Genomic DNA, 7,925 nt, shown 5'->3' on the forward strand with positions numbered 1-7,925 from the left:
ATACTGTACTATTAATCAATGTCACTGTGTAATATTCTACTGCTGAAATGTTCATCAGTCATTCCTTCATTGCACATTACTTCCTGCATCTATCATTAAAATTGGATAGTAACATGGTTACAGAACAGAAAATATCAGGTCATTTTTAAATCAAGTATGAGAAATATAATGCAATATCATTGCAAGATGCCACAAGAGTTTATTTGGAGGTCTTACTTAGTCTGTGAATTTCAGACATTAATATTTCTTCTGATCTTTTTATTTCATAGATGATTTGAAATGGGCAGTGAGACACACAACTTACCTCAAATGTACTTAGAGATGTGCTTCTAGGTGACATTCACTATCAACACAGGAACTGCAGTAGTGATGTCACTACTAGTGCAGCCACTAAATATCCTGACCACCCGATCCTTTGTTCTGTGATATACCTGTGATGATATTCAGTGGACCAGTTATTTTTTCTGGTTGTCTTTTGCACTGTATAATGGTATGGACTTTTATATACAGTAATTGCTGATGTATTTGTGGCTGTCTTTGCAGTGTTCAAGTGTTCACATGTATTGAGTACTGCCTGTTCCATATAGTGCATATGCATTTGTAGGTATGTTTCCATGGCACATCCCACAGCATCACTGGACAACTGGAATAGTTGCCTTTGTGCTGCACAATGACTTGATGATGTTGCTCTAGTCTGACGTTAATAGACATGGTGACATCTTCTGTCACCAAACACAACAAAAGTATAGTTAAAATGTGAATTTATTGAAGCAAGACAGTGTCTGTCTTACTTTACCACATTATGAAATGAAACTGATTTGCCAGAAAGCCACATATTTTATGAGGAACAGACCTAAAATATGAAGCAAACAATCTGGACAATCTGTGACTATCTGGACAGTGACAGGTGGAAAATAAAAGTGCTGCATTCAGTAAAACCATTTCCATTATAGAACTGACACCTCAGTTTCACACCCACTCCCAGAGCACTAGCCAAAACGTGCTTGCACTTTCTCAAGCAGATGTAACAGTTGTTTTCTAACTGCAAATTTTTACATTGGAGTTCAGTTAACAATCTTTGAAACAAAGTTACAGAAACTGGCCAAAGTCTTTCTTGCTAGAGATGGTTGCATAAACTTGTTGACAACTGTCTGTCATATAAATAAAATTTTGCCACTCAGTCCAGGTTTCTGGTGCACAAATAAAAGTCTGTGACTCACACTAACCAGTCTCAGGCACACAAAGTTTTTCAAGTAGTGCTTTGTGGGTATTTGAGACAAATGTCTCTGTCTCACTAAACCTTTAAAACAACATATCATTCTGAATCCTCAGTACCTGGGCTGCGCACATACTATTAACCTCTTAACACAAGAAATTTGGACAGAGCCTAAACTAATGGGGCACAGGCCAAAAAATAGGGACAGACTATAAATATTGTTCATACAAACTTAGAAAGTTACAAGAATAGCATAATTAGTGTTAGCATGCATTTTCTGAATAATAAGTCTGAAACTCAAACATACGGCATTATTTAGTGACGTCAATCCTCAGTGATTTGCCAGAGCGCCACATATTTTATCAGTAACAGAACAAAAATATGAAGCAAAAATGTGGACATTCTCTGAAAATCTGGACTGTTGAGGTATGGCAGCACAAGAACACAGGTTTAAACACTTCATTTCAGAGCTGATTATTCCAGCCTCAGTATTTCACACATAAAATTCCACACATATTCATCCAAACTCCTGAATACTGAACACTGACCTCTCAGATACTGGAACTGCTGGGTCTATACGAGATCACAAAGCGAACAGTGATTAATCGACCCTATGTAAGTGAAAGCTTACAATTTCAAACTGTCAGAACAGCGTTTTTTTTCCTAGGGAAAAAAATATCGCTGTTCCAACAAAAAAAAAATAAAATAAAATAAAACACTTTAAACATTACATTAAGTGGGGGGCTTCATCCCCACACCCCTCCTACTTAAATATACCAACTCCGAGACTGCACTACAGTGCCAAAAATGGCAAAGTAACAAAGCGGCCAAGCAAATTCTTTCCCAGGGAAAGAATTTGCTTAAAAGCTACTTAGATATTTTGCCATTTAAGGCTTTTGAGTTCGACCAAGATGCATTTGAAAGAATATGTCTTCGGTCTTCTAATAGGGAACTGAACTGCTGGTCTTATAAATGTGCTAATTTCCATCTGTCCTTAACTGCCTGAAATTCCAGGTATCTTTCTTAAAGGGACCATTATTTAGCCCACATTCTAGATACAGAGTGATTGTGTGAGTTTCTGTGTGTGTGTGTGTGTGTGTGTGTGTGTGTGTGTGTGTGTGTGTGTGTGTGTGTGTGTGTGTGTGTGTGTGTGTGTGTGTGTGTGTGTGTGCCATCTGTGATGTGCAGAGCCAACTCTGTATGAATTTAAAAGAAAATATTGATAAAAACTCATTTAGGAACATAAATTGCATATCTGAGGTACTGGAAATGTTTTCGGAACTGCAGTCACTGGTTTAGTAATTAAGGTTTGAGCTAATAAGATCGAATGGAATTTAACCTTTTCAGCTAAAAGTGTTGCTGTTGGAGAGATCTATAAAATATAAGATACTCACTTAGTGTCAGAAACTGGTTATTTGGGTGTTCCAAAACTTCACAGAATGTATTTGCTATCTAAAAGTATTAAGTTGATATACAATTATTTCTGACTGTTGCTAGGCATACATTGTCCAGGGGGAGCTATTAAAGCTTTTAGTCACCATCTTGAGAAAAGTAATAAGACTCATTAACACAGAATATCACAGAATCATATTGTCTCTCCTGGCCATTGTTGGATAGTGGCAGGTTCTGGGGCTATATTCGTGGACTAATTTCCATGTTGCATTACCTTGCCTCTCCACTTTCAGAAACATTATGCAGTGCAAAGTCTACTTGGAAGGATTGGGGCAGTGATGATCCTGCAACTGACACTCTCTACATTGTTGTATTCATATCTTTTGAATACACCTGTTTGACATATATGCATACATTTTAGACATGTATATGTATATGTTTGTGCACATGTATATGTATATGTACATGTATATGTATGTGTACATGTATATGTATATGCATGTATGTGCATATGTATATGTACATGTATATGTATGTGTACATGTATCTGTATATGTACATGTGTCTGTACATGTATATGTATGTGTACATATATATGTACAGTGGATATAAAAAGTGTACACACCCCTGTTAAAATGCCAGGTTTTTGTGATATAAAAAATGAGACCACAATAAATCATTTCAAAACATTTCCCACCTTTAATATGACCTATAACCTGTATTAAGAACAAGATATACATGCAAGGTACAAAGTGCAACTCAATGCAAGAAATACTGAAATAAACTCTGAAAGAAACAATTATTAACAATATATAAACAACAAAACAAATCCAAACAGCACTCCAAAGGATAAATGCCTCGTCAAATGAAAAGAAGCATAAATAAAATAATCCAACAGTCTATACAACGAAGCAAACAGGCAGACGGACCATAAAAGTAAACTTCAAGCATGTTTATTAAAACAAACCTAGTGCACAAGAACAGGTAAGTGCTTTCACAGTTAGCTTCATCAGACCAAAATATTGCACACCTCATAACCAAGTTTAAATGCAACAACCTGGCCAGTCAAACTGCATGATGAAAGTCACATGATAAAAAAAAAATCATATCATAAAAAGTCTCATGATAAAAATCAATGGGCTGTACCTTAAGTAGATATTGAGTACTAAATAAAACGTGTTTATAACAAACTTTCACCATGAAAGCAAATATCAAAATAACAAAAAACAAATATACAAATAAACATTTTTTGTTATATGCATATTTGCTTTCATGGTGAAAGTTTGTTATAAACTCATTTTATCATGTGATTTTTTTTATCATGTGACATTCATCATGCAGTTTGATTGGCCAGGTTCTTGTATTTAAACTTGGTTATTGGGTGTGCAATATTTTGATCTGATGAAGCTAACTGTGAAAGTGCTTACCTGTTCTTGTGCACTGGGTTCATTTTAATAAATGTGCTTGAAGTTTACTTTTATGATCCTTTTACATGTTTGCTTTGTTGTATGCACTGTAGGAATATGTAAACAATACTGCAGAATCCATGGAGGCTTGGGAAAAAGAATAGCCCTAACCTAATAAGCTGAGTTAACTGTTTATGAACTTGATGGCCTGTGGGAAAAAAATGTTCTTATATCTGCTTGTTTTGGTGCGTATTAATCTATAATGTCTAGCTGATGGTAATGACTTTCGGCTTTTCCTGGTTATGGGTCGTCACAGCGGAACTCTGGTCCGCTCATGATTGGCAGTGGATTTTTATGGTGCCAAGTTGCCAGCCCGAAGCCTAACCTTCAAAGAAGGCACACCCATTCACACTCGCACCTACCTGCATGTCTTTAATGTCACTCGACCGTGGGGATGACATGCAGAATCCACACAGAAGGCACTCCAGCCAAGAATCAAATGGGAGAACCTCTTGCTGTTATGCAACAACACTAACCACTGCACCACCATGGCTAAATAGTTCAAAAAGATGATGGCCTAGATTTGAAGGGTCAGTGATGATCTTCCCTGCATTTTTCATGACTCTTGGAATAGCACAGGTCCTGTAAGTAGGGCAAACTATTACCAATGATATTTTCAGCAGTCCTGACTATTCATTGTAACCTATTTTTTTCATGATTGGACAGAGATCCAAGCCACACTGTTATGGATGAGCTGAGAATAGACTCATTGACTGCTCTATAGGACTCAATCAACAGTTCCTGTGGGAGGCTGAACTTCCTCAGAAAGTACATTCGCTGTTGTGCCTCTTTTATGATGGACCCTACATTGGTTTCCTACTTCAAGTCCTGGGAGATTTTTAATTTCCAAAAACTTGAATATTCATATGTAAATGCATATGTATATGTACATGTATATGTATTGGTATGGGAGTGTATGCTTGGGGCAAGACACTACACCAAGCTAACAGTATTTATTCTATCAGAGGTGGCTCTGAAAATTGATTTGCATGCCTCATCATCTAATGTGTGTGAATGAGAAAGTGTGAAAGCTGCCACTGGCAGTCACTAGCTTGTACACAATGCTGAATGAATTTGACAAATCGCATCCCCAGACTATGGAACATCTGTAAACTGCTGGGAGATGACTGAATGGGAAAGCTCATCCAGCTGTATAACAGACTTGCCAAACTCTCTGACAGCATCCACATTAGTAGTGGATAAGTTAAAGTTAGGCAAGGTAGGTCTCACGTTTGTAGGAGTTAATTGTTATTGTTTATTATGTGGTTGACTCCCAGAGGACTGTTTCTAATTCCAAGAAGGGAACTGAGTCCCTGCATTGTAACACTTTGGCTAATGTGGAAAATCAAAGTTATTTTGTAGATCATTAAAATATATGACCTCTTTTGGCATATCTTTAAGTTGCCATTGGTACTGCTAGAGTTGCATCTTTGACAGCTTGAATTCTGACAATACCAGTTCTGATGTACATGTGGACCAATTCTCTGGCAGTGGAGAGGTGGTTTTGGCCAAGGACTGTTCTCATTCATAGTAGTCTTGCAGGTGGTTCTGAATATCTTTTAGTAAAATTTTTGAACAGCTCTCATGTATTGTAAATCCCACAGCTTGACCCAAAATAATGCACTTGTAACAGAGATTTCCTTATTAAGCCTGCAGTGTTATGGCCAACATAAAGATGACACTGTGGAGATGTACTGCCTTGGAATATATTGTTAGTTGCAACATTTTGCAAGCTATAATACTCTCTATAAAGTATTTATTAAATGCAGATACTGTTCATGGGGGCAGCAGGTTTGAGAGGAATACAGATGTTTTTTCCTGAGTAAGGATTGAGAAGTATGTGAACAGAGAACCACATTTTTTGGGATATTTTTTATGATTAAGTTGTACTTGGTCATAATATTATTTGTTATCTTTGTGTATTTATTTTCTAGCTTAATTACAAAGTTCCCTGTGTCACTGAAAGTTTTGCTTTTTTTTCTGTTTTTTTTTTTTTTAGTCACTCCCTCCAACTATTGTCTCTGGTACACATGGGGGTGGGGGGATTCAGTAAAGCCTACATGAAGTGATTTTCCATGTAAGCAGAGTGGCATGGATCCAACACGGAAATTGGCAGCCATGTGAGCCAGTAAACAGAGCAGAGGGGTGTGCATGAGCATGCGGACACGAAAGTGTCCGTGAAATGCAAATCACCTCATAAGGAGGTGAATTTCATGCAACTTGGCTATTGTGCTTTATGAAAGTGCTTACGCTGTGATTTCTACTGGGTCCTTTTGCAGAAAAATATTGTGTTTTGAATTTCAGATGTTTGGTTCATTTTTTTCTTTTCTTTACAAGTTGGTGTTTTTTAAGGTGATTTTGTGTTTGGTGTGAACCATTATGGCTGAAGAATATGTCGGAGTGTCAGTGGAGGATTTCCAGAAGCTGAATGATTCGGTACAGACCCTTACTATGCTGATTCAGCAATTACTACCTAAGACCCTTGGAGGTAATGGATGTGATACTCAGGGGGATTTACATTCTGAGCAAGATTTTGGAGATACTCTGCATATTTTACATGGTAATGGGGATGCTTTGGATAATCCTGGCTTTCCTGCACCAAATTCAGGACAGGAGCAGGTGCATAGTTGTAACAATGGGGTTCATTGTAGCAATATCATAGGTACATCTACAGTTACACTAGACCGATGGTTAAAGGGAGATGAACCCTCTGTATCAGATCAGCAGGGGGATTTGTCGAATATGGACTCTCTTCCATCTGATTTTAAAAGTAAACTGTTGCAGTTTAAAAAAATTCAACAGGAGAATTTATATTTTCATGAGTGTCTCAAGGTACAGCAAATTCTGAAGGGTCTTCTTATGTGGAAATTCCCGAATGGGATTATTCCACATTCTCTTTACCATCAAGAGCTTTTGGCTCTCTTTGACAGTTATGGCTGCGAACTCCTTGAGCTTATGTGTAAGCATAACAATAAGGCTTTGGATAAACTGCAGGAGGAGATTCATGTCCTAGATGCGAGAATTTGGCAGGCAGATGTTTGGGAACAGAATAAGATGATTTACGATCATGTTTTTCAGCAAGTGGATGGTATTATGGTGGTTATTCCTAACCACAAATCCAAGAAGCTTGAAAGGGACAGACATGCTTATCAGGGTGCATTCGCTTATCCTCTGCCTCCATCACTGCAGGGTAAACAACAAGTCCCTTCTCAGCAGATAAATGGTGAAGTTGATGCTTTTAACAACAGAAGTGAGGAAGCCCCTTTAGAGGAACATGGGCCAAGGCATTAGGAGAGGATCAGAAATCGGACTCGGCAACAGTGGAGCCCATATCCACAGGGTGGCAAATAGAAACAACAAGGGCAGAGATTCAGGCAGTATTCGAAAATGAGGAGATGATAAAGTTGACTGTCAGCAAACCGAATGTTATTACCAACTCCAGAAAAGACTTTAAAGTATATAATTACACTGATGTATGTATAACAACGCAACATGCTGACCTGTTTTGTAAAGGTTTTAATTATGTACCGAGTAGGAGATGTGATATAGGTGAACTTATTTGTGATCTCAAATTGTATACATGTAGACTTAATTTAAAATTCATGCATAGGAATGATAGTGATGTTTTTAATGCTAACATTCAGTGCTTGAAAATGCCTAGTAGTTTCAACCCCGAATTGCACTTTGCTATTAAGTGTTTGAAAAAATGTTTGAAACAGATTTCCAGCACTTTCAGGGGTAAAAATGTTGTTGATGGTAATTTTACTGAAGTGGAAAAGGTTTTTTGAATAAACTAAGAAGTGAGAACTTGAGAGTCATGCAACCAGATAAGGGGGGAGGGGTGGTTGTTA

General features: G+C 37.5%; 1 protein-coding gene across 1 annotated transcript in view; it reads right to left on the reverse strand.

Moving 5' to 3' along the window:
- ALDH1A1 (aldehyde dehydrogenase 1 family member A1) overlaps window positions 1-7,925 on the reverse strand; it is a 646,119-nt gene that overhangs the window by 227,487 nt on the left and 410,707 nt on the right. The gene's annotated exons all lie outside the window — the stretch shown is intronic.

The sequence above is a fragment of the Protopterus annectens genome, chromosome 2.part0 (genome assembly GCF_019279795.1).
Source record: "Protopterus annectens isolate FY-2018-M chromosome 2.part0, PAN1.0, whole genome shotgun sequence".
In the NCBI taxonomy this organism is placed as follows: Eukaryota; Metazoa; Chordata; order Ceratodontiformes; family Protopteridae; genus Protopterus; species Protopterus annectens.